Below are 19,010 nucleotides of genomic sequence, written 5' to 3'. Positions count from 1 at the left end.
GGACCCTTTTATTGACATTAAAAATAGTCGAATGACATCTCTAGTGATTTTGCCTGTTCATATAATCGTGCAAACCTAACAGACGCTTGAAGAAAATAGATGCACCGGATGGGGAGACGGAATACCGCGGTGGTCTTGTATGAAAGAGGAGGACATATTTACAGTGGCGGGTCTAGAAGGTAAAAACTGTGTGGGGGGGGGGGCAGCCAGAACACAGACTAAAATAGGTAGGCTATATTACGAGTTTACTATAAACTTTCAAAAAAAAACATAAATAATAGCTTAAATTATTTTTGTCACTCAAAATACTGGGAGGCCTAGGTTCCCACGGATCTGGGCTAGATCCGCCACTGAATATTTATGTAGAGAAAGTAGTATAGAGAAAGAAGTGAATATATTCTACGAAAGACGATAGGAAGGAGACATTATTATAGACTTCGACATATTCGAACGTCAGAGGTGATGCCCAAAAAAAAAAAAAAAAAAAAAAAAAAATACTTGCCAGCAGACAGAGTTTCTACTGATCTGGAGAAATCTATTTCCCTGACTTCTTGACTCTCCCACGAAATTTCTTGACTTACATGATAGGTGTTGGATGACTTGACATATAGATAAGGAATAAATAACTGTAAATATTTATATATTATACATTTATTTTATAGAGACAAATAGTAATCAATTGCTCATACGTACATTCCACTAATCTCCCATAAAAATCTGAACAATGTTACATGCTGGGGTCATTATTATCTGCCTACAAACGTCTTGATAATCAATTACTCTGAGGATACGATACTTCTTATACATTCATTTAGCTGAAATTAGCGTAAAACTAATATATTTCCCTGACTTTCCCTGTTTTCCAGTCTTTTTCCTGACCAGTAGGAATCCTGCAGAATACGTATAAAATAAAACATTTAAAAAATGTCTAATGGGTTATTGCTTAAAAATACAGTTATTTTCTGTAAGTTAGGCACCTGTTCAAGTTGGCCGCATTTGAGTGGCCAACACAGACAGGCTTCACTGTGTTATCCACAAGGCACTGTTTTTTTTCTCTCCCTCTCTCTCTCTTTTGTGAACTACGTGTTATTATTATATATTTGTTCTTTTTTTTTTCGAGGCTTATGGTAAGAAATAATAATAAAAATATATTAAAAAAAAAACTCTTCTACAATATATTAACAAATTTGAATTTGGAGAAGAGATCGATCATAATAGAACTCTAGAGCAGTGATGCTAGGTCCTTAAGTTAAAATTTCCCTCAGGAATGCTCAAAAATTCCCTTTTTATAATAAAATTTCCCTAATTTTGATTACTATATATATATATATATATAAAGAGAGAGAGAGCATTGTTTAAAGATAGCATTATTGGGTATCTATGGATTATTTCATGTAATGACATCCTCAATCAGGTCGCGGAAGGCTTGTGAAAAAAAAAATTTTTTGTCACTTTGTGGGATTCAGGAAAGAATGCCACCTCTCATACAGCCACAGTGTTTAGTAACATAACATTTGTTGAAAAGCTAAATTTTCCTACATTTTAGCTCATATTCGTAAAATCTTCCTTTTCTTCCCCTTAAAAAAATCTTTACTAAATCCCCCTACGCCGCGGGAAATTTCCCTCAAACTAATATCACTGCTCTAGAGAGAGACTTGGACACATTATAATCCGATAATTTATAATTTGTGACTGAGGAAGAACCGCTTTGACAGTTTCATAGTTTGGTTGGTCCTATGTTGGTGAATAATTCTGAAAACGTTCTGCATTGAATGTTGAGTGCCTACAGAAGCTGGTAGTGGTATGTACAGCAGGTGTAGCTACCAAATGTTTAGTGTGCTTATATTCAAAGACGGTTTTATGTTACGGTACGGTACGGACAAAGTACTGGGAAGTACGAGCAGTCCTTGGTCTATTATAGAGACTTTAAAAGACAGGCCTTTCTTTTGTGTGAGAGAGGCAATACGGATTTTCCGTCCTTTGTCTTCTAGAACTTCTCCACTTTCTAGGAAACGCGGACACTTCGATTGAATTCCTTATTCACAGGTCATCCACCGGCTTCAAGAACGAAATTCTGGTTCCTTCATACACATTTCCTCTAAACTAAACTCCATGCACCGAGGGATGACCTTCAAATCAGTGGAGTACGCAAGGGGGATTGTCGGATTTTAATCTCCTCCTCTTCTGCAAGATATTAACTCTCCATCGGTAGACATCGTCGGATGGAGAAACAGGATTATGATAACCCAACATTATACATTATCGTATGAACGGAAAATTACCTAATGTAAAGACGAATAAAAACACACATATAAACGTTCATACAAAATCATTTTAATCATGTATATTACAAAGATGGGCTTTTTTCTTTTGTCTTTGTAAACTTCAGTTCAAACCCGGCTGTTATAAACTTCTCATTTGTGACTACTACATATTTGTAAATGACACTTGAAATAAGACGTATTTACGTTTCTGTCATGTCACAGAGAATTATGCACACACTTCTTGTTTGTTTGAATTGTTTGTATGGACGTTCTACGTATTGTTATTCTTGTTCTCATTAGCTAGAACTGATTTCATCTGTTTTACGTCCCACGATTATGCCGGACATAGGCGCCGACTTGAAGAAAATATTGGGGAGGGAGTCCAAACAATGAATAAATATATCATCATCATATTCAGCCCTTTTCTATCAACTACTCGATGAAACCTCCCCTCTCCCAGATCTCGATCCGCTACTCCGCTTCAAAATCCACGCTGCATTGATCTTCACTTGTCACATCAGTGCTGCCAGAGTGTTGGTTGAAACTTTAGTGCTCTATTAAACACCATTTTGAAAAAACGGCGTTTTCTATCGAATAAAGCTAGGCACAACGAAGTTTACGACAGAAATTCTTGCTTCTCTTTGTTAACTCTTCCTCGACCGGATTATATTGGGGGGGGGGACGAACCCATCTTTAAATATTGCGGGGACCAAAAGTGTCCTGTCCCCCCAAAGTCGGCGCCTATGATGCCGGCTAGGCTAAATGAGACGATGATTATGAGAAATGAATGAAATGGTGAAAACGGGAGAACACCGAGGAAACCCACACACATGGTGCTTGTCCATCACAAAGTTCACTTTGCATGAACGGGGATCGAACCATGGACCCCACGCACCAGAGGCGAACGCTCTAGCAGTGAGCCACCGCGGCCGCAGAACCGATTTCATACTGGTGTTGAACTCAGGCGGAAATTTCGAGTCGAGATACTTCTTTATATTATTTTGATCGACCAAGTTGAACTCCCAGATATTTTAGGAATTACCATGTTTCTACTTTTCGGGATTTTTAACTTAAGTGAATAAAACCATAGCTATCTGTTTGGTTGAGCATTCCACACATGACACACATGGACAACATCGAGTGCCCCATGCAATTGGGAAGGAATGCACTACTTTGTCGAAATATAGAATTCGTGGTTTTTGTGTCATGTTGCATAGCAGGCAGCAAAATGACATATTTTGCTTTCTATGGTGTGAAATGGATCCAGGAAGATTCGTTATACGAAAAACTCGGTGTAGAGAAAGTTAGGTGTAAGGTAGATTCAGTGCAATGCATATTGATACTAGACCTTACGATAACTTATAAAATTTCATATTGTGAAACGAAAACGCCGTAAAATGCATCGAATAAAATGTTATTACATGCTTCAAGAAAATATTTTTTATTATTTTTTTTTTAAATTTTTTTGCATTGCATCCGATATCTCTTGTCATGTATTTTGTTGGGAATTATAAATAGTTGACCTTATGCAGAGTCGTTCCGACGCGTGATTAGTGCCATACTAAAGAGTTCGACTAACATAAGTTTCCTGCAGTAGTCAGGCGTTTAGTATGACACTAATCATGACTCAAAACGACTCTGCATAAGGCGGAGTATAATTAGTTTTCATTACAGAATCAATTCGACATTTTTTTGTCACAAGTAAAACAATCACAACTATAAGTTCAGAGAATAGTTATAGAAACAAAATTCAGAGGCATGGGGGAGAATTCGGTCAAGGATTCTGACCCCCGGACCCGTGTCTTTCTTTCCTTGCCAAAATAGACAAGAAACCCAGCATGTCTTCTTCTCCTTGAATGGTTAAGGAAGAACAAACAAATGGACAATTCTACTTTTATACATACTTTATCGTTTCATTAAAACATTTTTTAAAGTACTGTCCTGATAAGCAGAAACATATCTATCCTATAAACTACCCAAATGGGTTTTTGTCTTTCGACACCATTAACTCAAAGCCTCTTTGTCCCCTGGTGGCCTTAGACGTAGGTCGAAGTTCACGACCTCGCAGTTGGCACAAGGATTATCAAATCCCTGTGTGCGTCTAATAACTAACCGTCTCTGCAAGCAGCCAATTACTCATTCTCTCAATTGCGTCACGCACCACAACCACTTCTCTAAATGGACAATGATTTATCGTTCCGTAGTTGGAAGCCATGTTCTCTAGGAGAAACATAATTCTTATACACAACAAGAACTTCTATCTCATAAACGATTATTATAAACATATTTTACAATAATGACATATTTTAAGTTGTACTAGATTTCTACCACTTCCGATGTCAGTAGAGTGGAGATGGAATATAAGCCTATTCTTGGGACGATTAATCGATTACAGGAAACCTTTTCTCAGTATTGATTACCGTTTTGACTCCACAGTGATCAACACTAAAACCGGAAGTAGTTAATTTCTACCACTTCCGGTGCATGGTTCGCCTCCACTAATGAACTCGATTCCTAATTTTTGATAATCTACATCCTGCCCGAAGGTGGTGATCCATCCTGCCCGAAGTTGATTATTTTTGTCTTCCGGACGGACGGAAGAACAGAATAAAAATATAAAGAAATTTTGGCTGAAAAACCAAACTTTTTTAAAAATGACATCTTAAGCCCTACAGTTATTCCCTGTTGGCTAAAGAACACGGATGATTAATGAAAATGAATAATTAAGAAATAATTGGTGGAATGAGAACGTAGAAGAAAACAGGAGAAGTCAGACAAAACTCACGGAGATGATGATGTCCACCACAAACTAATGTGGGCTGGAATCGAACCAAAGGTACCTTGCATCAGAAACAGGCGCCCACCCAGAAATATTTACTGCAAGGGGTTCAAAGTATCTTTGGGGAGATCCATAAAATAAAAATGAAATGAAATCGTCATGTGAGTTTTACGTCCCTGAGTTATGCCAGGTGGGCTAAAGCAGCCCGTGATGATGAGAAATGAAGGAAATGGTGGAATGAAGAAAGTGAGAGGAAACGGAAGAACCCCGAGAAAAACCCACGCATACGGTGCTCGTCGACCACAAAGTTTACTTGGCGCGAGCTGGGATTGACCCAGGGATCACACACACCAGACGTGAATGCTCTACCACTGAGCCTCCGCGGCCCCGGTAGGCGGGGGGGGGGGCAATACGTCTATGTAATATTGAACCTTTTTTTATTCTGCACCCGAAAAGGCGATAAATAATTAGTACAACCTATATTTTTAGAACAAATGATTGACATCAATCATTTGTCTATTAACCAAGTATAGTCTCTTAAGAACACGGGCGGCTCTGGCGGGGGGACGAGAGGGACGTGTCCCCCCAATATTTTGAAATACAAAATATTCAATATTTTATTCTAATTTAATTTATTTACTAACGACAGAATATCATATAAATAATAATAATTATATTTATTTGGAATATAATATTCAGGCTGTGAAACGATTGTAATCGAGTTCTTGATATATCTTAGGGGGTCCGTGAAGGTAAGCAGAAAGGTAACAAATGGAATCGAAGTTTATAAACAGGTTGGGCTAGGTAGTACCATTTGAATCACTTTCTTTGATGTCCCCCCAAATTTTACATGCTAGAGACGCCAGTGGTTAAGAAAGTCTACAAATTTAGTCGAGTTACAATTTTTTTTTGGGGGGGTGTCTGTATCCGATGGACCACCCAGTGGGTACGCTCCTGTTCAGCAACACTGATAAGTAGAAGGGTAAAAAGCAGGGACTATATTTAGGGCACCATTCCATCATGAGTATGCTTGGACTGATAAAATACCCACGAAAACCTCTTATTATGATGGCAGGATGCAGAGCTTAAACCTGTCACCTGAATACAAAACAAGAACACAAAATTTAAACTTTATAATAGGTTTTAAATGGCCTTTGATCGCACTTACGACACTACACACTACAAGTGAACATTACATATTATGTTCCTGAATAGGATTCATACCGTAGTATATTAAAAATGAAATGAAATCTTTAAGTTTTACGTCCCACGGTTATGCCGGTTAGGCTAAAGGAGACGGTGATTATGAGAGATGAGTGAAATGGTGGAATGAAGAAAGTGGGAGGAAACGGGAGAACCCCGAGAAAACCCACGCACACGGTGTTTGTCCACCACAAAGTTCACTTGGCGGGGGCTGGGATCGAACCCGGGACCCCAAGCACCAGAGGTGAACGCTCTACCACTGAGCCACCGCGCCCCCCTATATTAAAATGAATATCAGTTTGTGTACATATATATAATAGCTGCAACTGAAAGCAGTCTGAGTGATCTCCTTAGAAACAGAGAAAAAAATGTATTTTTAGCCCAAACGATAAATTCCTGTTGCCTTTGAAACATGTAATCTTCAACATCCCCTTTTGGCAATGAGAAATAGTGTACGAAGACATTTCATTTTCGTCTCACCTAGATAACTCTCAGCATATTTACTACTTATAAACCTGTCAACGCAAAGCAGTTTTAACTTCATAAATGCAAGATGAAGTTCCAATATTATACCCACGAGTTCTCGCGTGACGATTGTTCTTTTTATCATTTTATTATATAAACGAGATTTTATGTTTACGTTTGTGAAATTGAGACAACTATGCGGGCATACTACACATGATTAGGATTAGGAATTAGATTTCCGGGCTTTCGGCATCTATGGCCATGTTATCCCGTCACGTATAAGGGACGACTTTTCGTCGGCAACACTGGTTCACTTAAGTCTGAGAACTCAAATATGGTTTTAATGTAACATGATTCATGGTATAAAAACTATACGTTGATTAGATGATTGTACGGAAACAACGAACATGTCATTATATATAACATTCCAAGAATAACCTTTGTCTTCGCCTTTTCCATGTTTATATGGAGTCTTCGTTCCCGTCTTTAATTCTTTTCTGGTTCACGGGGGAGCGGTGGCTCAGTGGTAGAGCGTTCAGCTCCGGTGCTTGGGGTCCCGGGTATGATCCCAGCCCCGCCAAGTGAACTTTGTGGTGGACAAACACCGTTTGCGTGGGTTTTCTCGGGGTTCTCCCGTTTCCTCCCACTTTCTTCATTTCACTCATCTCTCATCATCACCGTCTCCTTTAGCCTAACCGGCATAATCGTGGTACGTAAAACTCAAAGATTTTTTTCTAGTTCACCTCTGGTTCGATCCCCAGGCCAAGTAAGCTTATGGTAGCCGTGCTCGTGAATTTTCTCGACTAGTCCCATTTCTTCCCACATTCCCATTCCACCAATTCTTCCATTATCCTTCATTTCCCTTAATCATCCATCTCCATTAGCTTAAAGGACATATATGTGAGACGTTATCCGAGAGATTTATCTTCCTTCCTTGCACATGTACCAATAATCTCAGGCTCAAATCTGGAAACTTTTCCTTAAGAGTCTTCATCCCGGCGTAATTAAAATACCACTAATTATACAGTAATTATGTGATATCTTCAAATAGATAAAAGATAATTGAAATATGGAGCAAGAGCACCCTAGACAATATTATTTTGCGTGAGGTACCGTTATCACAAGTCACCTAGTGGGTTTCCGTTTACAGCTGTTTAGAAACGCGAAAATAAATGCCGATATTCAAAATGTCTCGAAATCGAAAGCAGATAAGTGAGTCGTGATAACAGTATCTGATGTAAAATAATGTTGTCTAGGGCGCTCTTGTTCCACATTTCGATTATCTTTTATCTATTTGAAGATATCACATAATTACTGTAAAATTAGCGGTATTTTAATTTCGCCGGAATGAAGACTCTTAACAGTGTCTCTTATATAATCGTTTTACTATTCTATTCTTTCCCGTCACACAACATTTTCTCATCTCCGTCCTTCCAACATAATAAATTTGGTTTAAATGTTGTTATCTCACACCCTTTGTGGACCTCTCGTGACACGGAAGGATCCTGATAACTTCTAGATGAAATTAAGAAAAAAAAAAGCACAAAAAATTTGTACAGTACATGAACCTACGAAACAAAACGAGACGAGACAACCTTATTTCTCGTCTCGCGGGCAAGACCAGCCTCGGTGCTGATAAGGAACATTAAACTTCGATCACTGAACCAATGTAGAAACCATCTGCCCGAGGTTTCCAGTGTGCCATGAAGTTTTATAGTACAGTAACCTCAAGATTGAAACATAAACATACGCGTCGCCCACTCTATACACAGACCTTACACGAGAGGCTATTACAACGAGGCAATATCCTTTGATGAATCAACGGAAGGAAGGGCTTACACATCCGGAACTGTCTCGTGACAAGCATGTAACTTCTCTTTACGTATGCGAAGATTTTCTTTTGGTATACAAACACACGCGTAATGCGGTAATCCACACAATATAAACACATGCAGTACACTCGAAGTGCATTACAAGAGAGATGAAGTTGTGAGTACGGAAACAAACTTTGTGTTATCACAGAAGAGCTTTCAGTAGTGTCTTCTACTTGAAGGAATAAAACTCATATTTTTATCACGGTACATGAATAATCTAGAGATCTACAATGGTATTATTTCCGGTCTTCTTAGGTGTATCGAGGCATCACAAATTAATAAAGCTTAACTTCTCAGGTCAGCAATCTTTCGATTGGTTTGACGCACCTTTCCACTCTTCCCCTCTTCATGTACTATTTAATCTGTATATTTGAATCTTTCCTCTGAGTATCTATCTTTATCTGATTCCCTCTGTAATTAATACATTGTTTTATAATGAGTCCAATCGTTTTATCTGCTCTTTCCAAAATAATCTTCAGTACAAGGCGTGTTCAACAAAAGACCGAACTATTGCTATAAAATTTGTATTACTCATTTCACATTTTTTAAAGCACTGCCACTCACAAAGTAGTCTCATCTACTAGCAACACACCGTTCCTAACGTTTCTTCCATTTTTGGAAAACCTTTTGGAACGCACTTTCTGAGAAGGTGCACACACTTCTTGTCGCAGTCCTGAATCTCCTCTATAGTTTAGAAATGACGTCCTTTCAAAGCTATTTTAAATTAGGAAAACAAGAAAAAAGTCTGTTGCGGCCAGGTCCGGAGAAATAAGGGGATGGGGCACAATGGGAATCTGATGTTTTCCCAGATAACTGCGGATGAGTAGGTTAGAGATGGGCAGAATCGAGTCCAAGAATCGATTCCACTCGATTCCTTACTGTACTCGATTCTCTTGTGCTCGGTTTCTCTGGACTCGATTCTGGATTCGGTTTAATTATTCTCACTCAGTGGCCTGCGTTGATGATCCTACGTTCATGACTTCATGTACGCGCTTTCTGGATTCGATTCTGGATCGGTTCTGTATTCGGTTTTATTATGCTCAATCAGTGGCTCACCTTCCTGGCAGTGCATTCAACAAGCTGCGTATACACAACACATTTCTGCTATTCATATACCAACTGATGGGAAACTAACCCTTACGCAGCGTAAAGAGCTTTGACTGAATTCACTAAAGTAGCGTACTCCTTGTTTCGTCTTGTTATCAGCGGAGGGAGGGAAAGGCCAGTAAAGCAAGCCATGGAAGGAGTAAGAATCGAGTCCAGCAGAAACAGTAAGATAAGAAGTATGGAAGCAACAAATGTGGCACAGCGAATTGCAACATGCTTCTGTGCATATGATGGCATTTTTTTTTTTTTTTTAATATAGCGTAGGCCTAGAATGTTTGTTTATTCACATTGGAGAGCCATGATTTATTACCCAAGTTTGTCCGATTCAATTGAAGAGAATTTTAATCGAGGAAGGAAATATTTCATAACAGAATAAAGGAAGATTTTAGCAAAATATAAATAATATCTTTCTGATTGAGGTAAATGACAACGTTCGTCATATTTCTTTAACATCTCTGTGACCAATTACGCATTCACCCAGCCGAAACGCCCCGTACCTAACAAGATGTTATTAGCTTAGAAATATTTTTACATAGGATAACAATACTCCTCTCCCCAGCAGATAAGTGTAATGTCATTACAATAAGTGAAAATGCTATGCCTGTAACTCGCATAAATTTGTATCCTACTTTAAACAATGATTTCCATATCAGCTTGGGTTGCGAAAAAGCGCATTAAAATTAAACCAATCGATCAATCAATGAATATCGGGAAGAATGAAGTAATTACCTATAGGCCTACACGAAAAATAGAATCGAATTAAATGACTATATCAGCTCAGTTTCCCTGTAACGTATTGCAATGTAGACAATTTAATTATAACTAATCATTCTTACATTTAACCAACACAGAATAAACTATGATTCATAAATGAACTCTACTCGTAATCGATTATTATTATTATTATTATTATTATTATTATTATTATTATTATTATTATTATTATTATTATTAAGTTTAACATTCTGCGAGCATGAACCGAGGCTAAGATACGGTAATAATGAGATGGATAATAATAAAATAATAATGGTTGAATGACAAAAGTGGGTGGAAACAAGAGAACCCCAATAAAAACCCCACACAGTGTTTATCCACCACAAAGCCCACTTCTTCTTTTAGCACAGAAGTGCAATTTTGATCGCAGCTGTAGTTATTTCTAGTTCCCTGCATCTTTCTTTATAATTATAGGCAACTGTATAGCAATCTGATAGCATTTGTGGCAGTTTCGGATCTAGAAGGTAAAAACGGGGGGTGGGGGCTACTAGGTCTCAGACTATGATAGGTATGCTATGAGTTTACTATAAACTTTCAATGTATATAAATAATAGCTTAAATTATTTTTGTCACTTAGAAAACTGGGGGGCTAGGCTCCCCGACCCCAGACTAGATCCACCACTGATTTGTGGTAGGATTTGCAGTACCTACCACAAATGCTGCATGCGTAATTCAACTCTGGATTTACTACATATCTCATAATTCCTATGGTTCATTATAATTTTTGTGAGTGTATTGTAACTAGTGAATTGTAAGTAATGAGTCCAGAGGCTTTTCTAGAAATTAAAAACTTGTGGGGGGCCAGCCAGACTTCAGACTATGATATGTATATCATGAGTTTACTATACACTTTCAAAAATACATAAAAAATAGCTTAAATTATTTTTGTCACTCAAAAACTGGGGGACCGAGGGCCCTGGCCTCGGGCTACAACCGCCACTGAATTTGTCGAAAAACAAGAAACGACACTGAGTCGTTGTACTGACTAGCGACGTATATAGGAATTTATTTTGAGGGGGTCCAAAGTCTTTCCGGGTGCATTCAAATTCAATATGAGAATAAATTATATTAAAATTTGTAAAATTACCCCTAAAATTATATTAAATTTACAGACAGATCGAGATTTCGGGGAGGGGAACCGAACCCCAAGAACCCACCCTGTGTACGTCCTTGGTACTGACCACATATCATTCTGTTGAACGTTATTATCTGGCGGGATAAAAACATTCATAGGATGAAGGCTATAATAATTATAGCAAATGTATGTGTTAAAATACGCGTATGGAACACCTGTAATTTAGAAATTGTAATTATCTTGTATATTGGTGCCATTGATGGTGTTAATGTTGTCCCTTTATTCAAGTCTGACTGAGCAGTAACGAACAAATAGGCTGATAAAGCATCTGCTTTCCTGTACTTCCACTCCGAGCACAGCTGGTCTCGATTCTGCTTGTGCTCACTTTTCACAAACCGAGTCCAGGACATCTGAATCCAGAATCGATTCTGTTTGTGCTCGGAATTGTTTTCTCATAAATGAGTTCTGAGCTCCGTACTCGATTCCCTACGCTTGCTCTGATTGGCTGGAATTGATTCCGAATTCCTTTGAACAGCATGCACCGTAGAGTGAACAGCCTGCACCAGAACTCCACCCACTCGCTTGGCGACATTTGGCTTATGGTAAAGAGTGAGAGTGAACTTCAGTTAGCCTCATGTGCTTGCGGGTTACAAAGCGTGGGATTCAGTGTACAGAAACAACGGGAATGCAAATAAATGTGAAAAGGAGGGTAAACAATGAAATATATAGGTATGCATAAAATAGAGGGTGAGCAATATAAAAAGATTCTTCTAATTCGTGTTGCTAATCGTGATGTACTTTATTAACTAAAATCCTACCAAATATATATATAGATATAGATAGATAGATAGATAGATAGATAGATAGATAGATATAGATATAGATATATTATAATGCCAACTACTTAAAATTGTTATTACTTAACGTTAAATATAAATTGTTTGCCACTTAAGTACCGTTAGATCGCACGAGCGCGCTGGGGGGGGGGATAGAAATGAAGAAAACCGATTCCGATCCGAGTCCAGAATCGATTCTCTCCCTGCAGAATCGAGTACGTACTCGATTCTCAAAAGTACTCGATTCTGCCCATCTCTAGAGTAGGTGCAGTGGTACGGTGCACCATCCAAGACTCGTTTTCTCACAATTCAGGCCTCTTCCTAGGCAAAAACATCCATCAACCACTCTAAAATGACCTGATACAACTGTTTATTTACCATCTGATAAAATTTATGATGGATAATGCATTTCCAATGAAAAAACACAACCAACGCCACTTTGATTTTTGACCGACTGATGCTTACTTTTTTAGACGAGGAGGCCCTGAATGATTTGAACAGCAATTGAAATGTCTCTGTAAATGTTTTTCCCAAGTTTGTAGCAAAATTTTACATACACATGTTGCTCGTCTTCACTGTCACTATATCATTAATTCTATGAACAGCTTGTGCACATGCTCACTTCAGTTGCTATAGCTTCGCGATCAACAGTAACAATGATACTGAAACGAGGCAAATAGCAATTTGTTGTCTGTTGCCGCAACCCGCTCCCTCTGCCGGTTGGCACGCTATTTCAAAAGTTCGGTTTCTTGAACACGCCACATATACTGATTTTTCCATCAACTATTCCCAATATTCTTTCTATGTAAAGAAATATTCCCATCGAAACGTTTTATTGGTTGTCGAACATTAGATTGAGCTAATCTACGTGCAAACGAAACTTAGCTTAAGCGAAGCTTCAACTTTGAACTTAATTTGATTAAATTATTGCAACAGATATGAAGGCCCAGCTTCAGAAGTGCGATTACAAGATGGACTTCAGGTGGCGTTGTGTGTCTTTTGTAGCAGGATTTCCAGAGGATACTTGACTGTCAGTGTCAGTGTAATGGGTGGTCTGCAGCACATAGCTATACCATAAGACACACGAGGGAATTGTAGAAGTTCACATAATAAACTGGGATAAGTTCATCTTGCAATCTATTTGGGAGGCCAAACGTCTCAATGTATGGCAGCTTTCAAAGCCAAGAAGTGAAGTGAAATGAAGAGGGGTAGAAAGATAACCCCTACCTCTTCAGTCTAAAACTAAATGTATCTGAGTGTCTCTTGGGGACCATTACTTCCTGCTCTTGTCAAAGTCAACTGAGGAGTCTGTGCGATGGATGGACCCACAACGAGACGACTTCACAGATAACTCATTTATCAACAAGGAATCTTAAGGAGGGTTCTTCCTACTTAAAAAAAAGAAGAAGAAGAAGAAGAAAAAACTGTTCGAATCGAAGTGTAAACGCTATGATGTCTTCCAAGCGACGTTTACTTTTTGGAAGGTACATTTCACTTATCCAGAACTTATCTTCTCCTTATGTTATTCCTTCTAATACTGCTACCAACTAATGTTAGTGTACAGACTTGATCAAAAAGTTTTGTCGGCAGTTGCTAAGGTTACCCACGGAATGAGACGAGACACTTTTCATAATGAAATATGACCGAGACAGAGCTCTTCCAATAGAACGAGACACTTATCGAAATGATTATTATTTTAAGTTATTAAAAAAAATCAAAGTTCAGTTGCAAGAATGTTAACATTAAGAGAACAAAGTTTGTGGATATTATTTTTTTTTAACAAAATTACATAGGGAAAATTATTGTCGCATTATCTTGATGGAAATATTCATGTATTTTCAAGCAGGAAACTCAGTACGATTTCATCTCATTGAATGCATTGTAGGATTGTACTCAGCAGGGGCGGATCCAGAGGGGGGTGATCGGGGCGATCGCCTTCCCCCCAGAAGAGAAAACCTTTTTTATTTTATAAATATATAAATAAAACCCATCCCAGAGTTTGGAGCTCTTAAAAGTAGTTCTAACTGACAGTATGACAAACCACCGCCCCCCCCCCGGAAATCGGTCCTGGATCCGCCCCTGGTACTCAGTGGTAGATTTTGGCAAGGAAGAGCCACGTAGTTGCACAGAATCCGATGCTAAATAGATCGCTAACATGAATTTAAATATAAACCACATTACACATTTGAAATGAATAATAAAAATGATGTAGCTGACAATTAGTCAATCAGTTCTGTCAAAGATTATTTTCTTGATCGTAAATATGTTGAAGGAACACAGTAGTGTAGTGGTTAAAACGTTGGAATCACTTCGTTAGAACATCGGTGCTTCCCAATTTTCGCCGTCCACCCGGCGTTGTGAGGCAAACTGGGGAGTCACGTGAATAAAAGACGGCTATTAGAGACAGGGCGACGCAGCGCGCTGACCACGTGTTCGTCGTTGACCTGGACTTAGTTCAGCCGATCGCTAACAGATGGCGTTGGAACGGCTCAGGCCCATAAGGGCTGTCACGCGAATGGTAAGTGGTTTGTTTAAATATGTTAGAGAGCTCTCTATTGGAAAATTATATGAATAATCAAGCATTATTACTCACTTCTATATGTGGTATTTTAAAACTTCAATTCTGAACTTAACACCTCTTCAAGCCCCCTAATTTATAGTTCTATTTAGAAGCAGCCGTCTTACAGCTACCCTTTCAAGTAAAATTCACTTTATTCTGAGGAACAGGTAGAAAATATGGTGGAAAGAAAAAGAATTAGAATTTAGCAGCGAAGCTATACGAGATAATGGAACTACATCTTAACGTGGGATCCGAACCACATGAACTTCTGCTGGGAATGGAACCCCAGTCTCTTGTGCGTACTGTAATTATATAGCTGCCAGCAAGCTCTGGAAGAACAAAAGAGAGGAAATAAGGTATAATTGATGGACGAAGAGGTTAAAGAGGACCATAGTGCATGGAAGCTTCAAGTGACCTGCGAATAATTTTTAGGGTGATGGCAAGTAAATATGCAATACTCTTTAGCAGCTTACGCCGTTGTCACTTGCTGTGATGATTTCAGAACATTTTATCCTTTGGATGAAAAGCACTGCAAAAATACTAGTGATCCACATGAAGCACGATCAAACATATGGCCCCGGGGGTAATTTTGTAGCTCAAGGGATACCTACCCCGAGCCAGCCCCCTGATATCATCACTAGTCACTCATAATCGCAAGAGAAAAGTAGAGCAGTTCAAGCCATATTTCTCTGTTCAATACTATCATGCAATGCATCCCTCATAATTGTAAGATTTAAACAAACATTAATTAAAAGAATTAAATTGATCTTACCTCCTTTCAATGTTGCCAGGACGTCACCTACATCTCGATTAGATTTTGACGATGATAATCCCAAAACCACTGTCTCTTTACTCCAATGCAGTCACAAATTGGATCACTTTCATAGGCAGAGCGCTGCATCTGTTTCGTTGAGCTCTGAGTGACAAAGAGGATTTTTACATGCTGAGTCTAATGGGAAACTACCATTACGCATTGACACGTTCTCTACTCTGAATTGGATGACCACCACCCAGCTCAAGACAATAAACATCTTTAAATTGTGAGTTATTTTCTCGATTGGATCAGAATCACAGGAAGAACGATTCTTTTTTTACTTTCTTTCTGTCACGCTTAAGAATCACGTTTGCTTAAGCTGTTCCAGTTCTTCACTGAATCAAAAACAAGTGTATAACATATTCACTATTCATTTTTCTACCTAGCTTCACAGACAGCAAATACAACGTTAATTACTGTATATGTTAAACAGTGAGATACAAGTGCAATCCAAGAATTTCCTTGGTGAAACTAAGGAGGAGGCGTGGTAATATCTGGCAACAATGAGTGACCTACAGATTCAAAATTATTCAACTTACAGGTGGGGGACATGGTGGCTCAGTGGTAGAACCCTCACTTCTGGTGGTTAAGATCTTTGGTTCAATCCTATGCCATGCGAGTTTACATTCTCATTTCACCAATTAATTGGGATCGCGGTGGCTCAGTGGTAGAGCGTTCACCTCCGGTGCTTGAGGTCCCTGGTTCGATCCCAGCTCGCGCCGTGTAGACTTTGTGGTGGACAAACACCGTGCTCGTGGGTTTTCTCGGGGTTCTCCCGTTTCCTCCCACTTTCTTCATTCCACCATTTCACTCATCTCTCATCATTACCGTCTCCTTTAGCCTAACCGGCATAACTGTGGGACGTAAAACTTAAAAAAGATTTCATTTTTCCACCAATTAATTCACAATAATTCACTTTTTATAAATTAATTCGTCTCTTTTAGAGTAAGGAGCATAACAGGGGATATAGAATCAGAAATTTCATTTCATTTTTTTTTTTTCAACTTGACCAGCAAAGGACACCATAATGATGGACTTTGATAGAAATAGACTCGCGTATTAAAGGTGAATGTTAACAAGATTATTTAGAGAAGTAATGCGATAAGTACGCTTCGCTGAGTTTGAGATTAAATTGTTGACAAAATATTCATAATATTTACTTTCAGAAGCTATATCTTCCAAGAAAAAGACAGGACTTGATACTTGTGAATATTAGAAATAATCATGACTCCAGGCGTCAGGGGCGTCATCAGACCTTTTTTAAATGGTAGGACGAGAAGCTGTAAGTTTCCGGAAACTGAGTTGAAGTCAGGGGCGCCAACTTCTGTATAATTTTAGTGAGGTTGGGAACTTTGGGTATGTGTGTTTCATTATCATATGTCCAATGAAAAATCCAAGCAAATATATTCAGATTCTGAGAAACCCAAGCAAACATTAGGGGTCCTCGTCCCGCCAGGATTGGCACCCATTGTTGAAGCATGCAATAAATATGAGGCCCAAGACAAGTAAAGAACCTATATGGGAAATGTGAAAAGCAAAAGATAAATTTTCATATTTTTAAAGGATTTTCTTTTCAAACAAGACTAATATCATAGTACATTTACAGTTTAAATAAGGAATGGAAATGGCTATTTTTACATATGCTCATCAATAATAATAATAATAATAATAATAATAATAATAATAATAATAATAATAATAATAATAATAATAATAATAATAATAATAATAATAATATAGTAGTAGTAGTAGTAGTAGTAGTAGTAGTAGTAGTAGTAGTAGTAGTAGTAGTAGTAGTAGTAATAGTATTGTAAGTTAGGGGAAGTCCCCTATTCGGAACAGGTCGTTTGAGGCCCAAGAGCTTGATGGAGGGTCCACACTTATTTTTACTTCGCCACATTCAAATGATACACCACGATCTGACCGCTTATACTCTTCAGGTCTATCCAAGTATTCATTTTGAGTTAAGTTGATTTTGAGTTTAAGTCCCTTTCAGTAGCAAGGCTATATGAGACGGGATATACTGATTAACGTGGAATTCGAACCACATGAAGTCCCACCGGGAATCGAATCCTGGTCTCCCACACCAAAGGCTCGTACGCTACCCATTTTATAGACGCTGGCTAGGTTCCTGACCAGTATCGGAATGAGAGAACAAAAAGACCGGGCCACCGGGGATCGAGCCCGGGCATTCCACTTGGGAGAGAACTGCCTTACTGATTAGTATCTAGGCTATAATAATAATAAACTCCGAGAAAGTAATATCACAGATCCTTTGCCGTCGATTCCACTGAAACTGAAAGTGAAATGGCGCCACTAAAAAACAAAAACGAAATACTGCTCCTGTCACAAGAACTGAACTGAAAACAATCACAGGAACAAACCTTCATTGGTGCGGTGGTCGTGGATTGCATCACAAGGCCCTCGCTGTACTCAGACATGGCTGTGTGTCATAAGGAATTCTACGAAATACAAAATTAGATTCCTAAATGCGGAACATCACTTGAGGTTTTCCGCTTCAACAACACAAGCGAATTCGCGAAACCATTTAAGATTCATTCGTCAAAGGATCAAGCAACTGTTTACTTACTTCAGAAGACGTTGAAGTCCTCTTATACACAGACTTCCTGTACGTCAGGGTAATTGTATTTTACGGAATATGAGGTCTGGGGTTCACACTCTTACAAACTCTGGGACACTTTATGAATTTTGGCTAACGAAGTGAAAATGAAATGAAATGATATATCTAGTTTAATGTCTCACGATTATGCACCGAGGCTAAGGGAGACGATGATGATGAGGAATGAATGAAATGGTGGAATGGAGAAAGTTGAAGGAAATATGAGAACCCTATGAACACCCACGCACACGGTGGGTGTTTGTCCACAACAAAGCTCGAGCTGGGATCCTACGCACCAGAGGTGAGCGCTCTACCGCTGAGCAACCGTGACCCCTTTGTTAACGAAGTGTCTAAGAAAGATAACATCTACAATCAAAAAGGTGCGTCCGTCCGTCTGTTCGGGAGATTTAAAAAAATCTCAAAAAAAAAACCTACCTGATGGATCACCTTTAATTCTGTCCAGGACGTAAAGGGTCGAAAGTTGGGAATCCAGATCGTCGACAGAGGTGACACTTAAACCGGAAGTGTAAGAAATAAACCACTTCCGGTTATCAAGTTGTTAACTATATACTAAAACTGGTAAAAGACGGCGAGAAGCGGTTTTCTACAACCAACCCAAGTAGCATTTTGGGTTTGCAA

At 38.7% G+C, this 19,010-nt stretch overlaps 1 protein-coding gene across 4 annotated transcripts in view; it reads right to left on the bottom strand.

Moving 5' to 3' along the window:
* The window catches only part of stumps (DBB domain-containing protein stumps), a 197,867-nt gene that overhangs the window by 143,073 nt on the left and 35,784 nt on the right, over positions 1–19,010 (bottom strand). The window contains exon 1 of one of the 4 annotated variants that reach the window (XM_081729533.1): positions 15,710–15,930. The exons of the other annotated variants lie outside the window; for them this stretch is intronic. The gene's annotated coding sequence lies outside the window, so the exon portion shown is untranslated. Of the gene's footprint in view, positions 1–15,709; positions 15,931–19,010 lie in introns of those variants that run through there. 4 annotated transcript variants of the gene reach the window in all.

This window comes from Thermobia domestica, chromosome 10 (assembly GCF_964235325.1).
Source record: "Thermobia domestica chromosome 10, izTheDome1.hap1.1, whole genome shotgun sequence".
NCBI lineage: Eukaryota > Metazoa > Arthropoda > Insecta > Zygentoma > Lepismatidae > Thermobia > Thermobia domestica.
This window is presented reverse-complemented; position numbering and strand designations above follow the sequence as displayed.